Source organism: Crocuta crocuta, unplaced genomic scaffold, assembly GCF_008692635.1.
Source record: "Crocuta crocuta isolate KB4526 unplaced genomic scaffold, BGI_CrCroc_1.0 scaffold110, whole genome shotgun sequence".
In the NCBI taxonomy this organism is placed as follows: domain Eukaryota; kingdom Metazoa; phylum Chordata; class Mammalia; order Carnivora; family Hyaenidae; genus Crocuta; species Crocuta crocuta.
Genome location: NW_027527386.1, coordinates 1,541,248 through 1,545,384, shown reverse-complemented (window position 1 = coordinate 1,545,384; position 4,137 = coordinate 1,541,248). Strand labels below are relative to the sequence as shown.

The window sequence follows — 4,137 nt, the reverse complement described above, 5'->3', positions numbered from 1 at the left end:
CCCGCCGGCATCTGTTACTCCCCCCCCACGAGCCTCCCTGCCTCCCTCGCGGCCGTCCCCAGGCCTGGCTGCAGGTGGCGCTGCTGGACCACAGTGCCTGGCCAGTGCTCGCTCTCTCTGCCTGGTCCCCAGGGAGGGGCTGGAAGTGGGGTTGGGGGGGATGATAGGGGGTGGGCAGCAGCCTTGGTGGTCAGGGGTGGGGAGCAGTGGTGCCTGGAGGTTAGAGACTTCGTCGCTTCTGAGAGCCTGGTTTGGCGGGGACCCGGGGTCCCTGTTCCCTGACAGACGCAGGCACAGCCCCTCATTCTGCAGCAGGAGTCACGCCTCTCAGCCGCCTGGCAGGGAGGGCGCGGTGCTAGTGTGGACGGAAGTTGGTAGGAGCCTGACAGCGTCATAGATTGGTTTTAATGACCCTGCCTCCCGACACTGCATCCTGTCACCTGGACAAGATGCAGAAGTGAAATAGGTGCTCTCCACCCTCGCTCCCTCACCCTGGGCCAAACCCCCCACTTGGGCATGTGGGAACAGAGCCTCCAGGCAGCTCATCGTGACCCCTGTGTGACCCAGCAGGATCCCGGAAGGAAGGCAGCTCCGTCTACACCGAGTTAGCTCGCTGGGGAAGTGCCAGGCTCCTCTGTCCCCAGCCCCAGGCCCTGTGTGTGTGAAAGTGACAGAAACAGCAACAGAAGTGGGTTGAGAGCAGCAGGCTCCCCCAGGACAGATCTAGCAGGAGGCATCAGACCTGTTGATGAGAAGGTAATGGACGAGGTGGCGGGCGGGCTCCTATGCGTGAGTCCTCGTGCAGGGGTGTGGGGTGACTGCCCCCCACAGCTTGCTTACACCTGTTTGCAGGATGGCCTGGGCCTTACCCCCAACAGGCCCCTGGGGAAGTTTCCTGATGGGGCCCCTTCTGCCAGAACATGGCTGCCGTCCAAAGTGGCCAAACGAGGCCCCAAGAGCGCTGAGCGGGACCAGCTGAGGCCCTGCTTCCCGGCCCGTTGGTTCAGGGTCAGAGCCTCCGCTGCCCGTGGCTGGGCTTTGCTGTGGCGCTCGGCTTCCCCGTGCCTGGGGCAGGCAGAGAGAGCCTTCCAGAATCTCCTGTTTTGACGGTGACCATGGCCACAACAACAGCACCGATCGCCCTTTGTTCCGTGTATGGCTGACCGGTGGGCCCTCTGTGTCCTTCCACAGCCCTGCGTCCCAGGGCCCCTCGAGTGGGCAGGTGTGTGTGCCTGTGCCCAGAAGGCCTGGAACCCACACTCCAGGAGGTCACTAAAGCCACCCCACTTACAGCCATGGGGGCCTCAGGCCCTGGCTCAGCGGCAGGATAAGTGGCTTCCCACTGTGGCCGGGGCCGGGAGGGCCCGAGCACGGGGAAGCTTGTGGGAATGTGGCGTGTTAGGCCCTCCCACGTCCCCTCCCTGTTTTTAGAGACCCCTCGGCCCGATCCTTTATCAGAACCGTGCTTTCGTCCTCAGTGGGCGGGCATGGAACCCGGAGCCCAGAGCTGATCTGTCATCAGAAAACTCGCTCCTGACGCTGCAGACACCTTCACGTCTCAAACCGGGGCCTCAGGTGGCATCAGACTGTGACCAGGATTTTGCCTCGTTAACCACGGCGGGTCTGACTGGCAGTTCTGGAGAACTTTGCACGGCGTGATGCGGCGCGTTGCAAATTCCAGATCTTTCCGTTTGTCCCACCTATTCCCTCCAGCCTCACACGCCCTCCAGCCTAACGGCCCAGCAGCTCCTGACAGCGCGTCACATGAGCGCGGGTGCCTCGTGCCACACGGGTGGATCAGAGGGTGCGGGGGGCCTGGCGCGTTGTGGGGCGCTCTCCCAGGGGCTGCACCCGGCCTGCGGTGGGATCTGTGCCCGCGGGGTGGCTCCTGGCAGCTCGCGTGCCAGCGGGGACGGGCACAGTTGGCGTCTGCTCAGGGAAAGCAAAGTGATTTTCACGTGGTGCGAGGCGGAGGAGGGTCAGCCTTCTGCTGAGGGAAAATCTCACCATATGCTCCCCTCCAAGAGCCAGTGGGACCAGGTGGGGGTTCCGCGGACAGCCTGCCACGAGCCCCTGGACAGCGGGCAGCGGGTGGGGGCGGCGGGGACGCTGAGTCGGAGCGCACTCCCCAGGCAGACGCTCCACTGCCGGGCCCCTCCTCATGTTCCTGTTCCTTAGAAAAAGTCTTTGGTTTTTTAGAACTGGTTCAGCTTTATAGAGGCGCAGAGGAGACAGGCCCAGCGCCCCCCGCCCCCACCATTTCCCCAGGGGGACCCCCTGTTAGGCCGGAGCATTGGTCACAGGTCACGGACTGGGCTTGACACATTCTTCGGAAGTAAAGCCCACACTTGCGTCCCACGTGTCCCAGGCTCCCGCGTGACGTAGGGTCGGCCGTCTCCTTGGGCTCCTCTGGGCTGCGACGGTTTCGCGGACTTGTTTTTGAGGCCCCATGACAGTTTCGAGGAGGCCAGACAGGGCTTTTCTAGAAGGCCCTTCCTTGGGTGCGTTGGGTGCTTTTCTCATCGTGAGACTGGGGTGATGGGTTTGGGGAGGAAGACCCCAGGGTGAGGTGCCCTCCTCCTGACAGCACCCCAGGGGTGCGGGCTGCCACCGTGGCCTGTCGCCGCGGATGTTGGTCCTGGTCGCCTGGCTGAGGTGGGCTGTCCGGTGTCTCCACCGTGAGCTCACGCCCCTCCCGGGTTCCGTGCTGTCCCAGTTAAAGGGCACTCTTGAAAGAAAGCGAGAAAGGAAGGAAGAGAGGAGGAAGGGAAGGAAAGGAATTTCCAGTATCAGAGGGAAGGGAAGAGTGAACGGAGCAGCCCCGTGCCCCATGCCTGCAGTGGTGGCCGCAAGCATCCTGCCCCCCCACCAGGGTTTCATCTCTCACTTCCCCCCTTCCCTCTCGTGAAAGGGGCTTTGGTTTCCTGTTGTTGCTCGGGTGGGCTCGTGGCCTGCACTGACTTGCTCCGGGTTCTGTAGGTCAGAGCTGAGGCGTGGGCCAGCTGGGTCCTCGGTTCAGGGTCCCAGAGACTGGAGTCGAGGTGTCTCCAGGCTCTGGCGGGGGGCGGGGGGGTCCACGTCCAGTCTCATTTAGGTCGTTGGTAGAGTCAGATCCTCGCATTGGTGGGAGTGGGGTCCCACGTTCCTGCCGGCGGCCATCCAGAGGTCACTCAGGGCGCGCCATGTGTCCCCCGCCATCCCCATCTTCAAGGCTAGCATGGGACCCTCTCCCACAGGCACCCTTCAGGTCCCCGCGCCTTGTGAGGGCTCACCTGCTTAGGTCAGGCCCACCCAGGGTAATATCCCTATTTTAGGGTTTCCCGATGTGGGACCTTAATTAGAAGAGCAAAAACCTGGCACACTGGCACCAAGAGAGCAGCCAGGTAGATGCGAGCCGGAGCCGGGGCCGAGTGTCTTGGGCACGCGAGAGCCGTGTCTGCGGTAAAGAATTTGCTGTGGGATAGAAGGCAGTACAGGAGGGTATGCAAGATGTGGACGTGCCCCAAAGGTACACATTTACGTACCGTGTCCTGACGACTGCGCGCTCTGCCCCGTGTGACCCCGACGGCGTTGGGAAAAGAACCCACCTGCCCGCCCGCCGCGGCCCCCCCCTTCGCGGCCTCCTCCCCACCCGAGCCGACTACTCCCCTCCGCGATGTCCTCCTCCCTACCTGCCAGGTCCTTCCCCTACACGTGTCTGTGGCCCCGGGCTGTGCGGCTGAGTATTGGCTGGATGTGAACTCCATACAGATGGACTGACTTGTACCTGGCGTTTGTGGTCAGAGTTTGTGAGGAAGACGGAAGATGCACGTGTTACAGGAAGCGGCAATGCATTCATTCTTATGGCTGGAGGGTTTTCTGCTGGGGGACTCTGCCTCCCAGTGTCCATGGAAGGGAAAGGGGGGGATGAGCAGTGGCTTCGCCACCACATGGGTGCTGATCACGAGTGGTTTTCAGGCTCATGTCCTCACGGCGTGCCCACACAAACCATGCCACACAGGCGGTGTGGCCCCACCCCCCCAGAGCAGGGCCAGGCGGCGCGGTGGCCAGAAGCCCGCAGGACTGAGGGCTGAGGTCTGCAGGGAGAGACGGAGCCCAGCAGCCTGTGGAGGGAGCCCAGCTGGAGGCGGGGGGGGG

At 63.2% G+C, this 4,137-nt stretch overlaps 1 protein-coding gene and 1 long non-coding RNA gene across 2 annotated transcripts in view; one reads left to right on the top strand and one right to left on the bottom strand.

Moving 5' to 3' along the window:
- The window catches only part of KDM4B (lysine demethylase 4B), an 86,614-nt gene that overhangs the window by 24,589 nt on the left and 57,888 nt on the right, over positions 1 to 4,137 (top strand).
- Positions 2,262 to 3,880, bottom strand: LOC144221536 (uncharacterized). The gene is made up of 3 exons (XR_013332100.1): positions 3,672 to 3,880; positions 3,273 to 3,453; positions 2,262 to 3,145 (listed from the first exon to the last, which is right to left on the bottom strand). It is a non-coding gene; the product is annotated as an uncharacterized LOC144221536 (long non-coding RNA).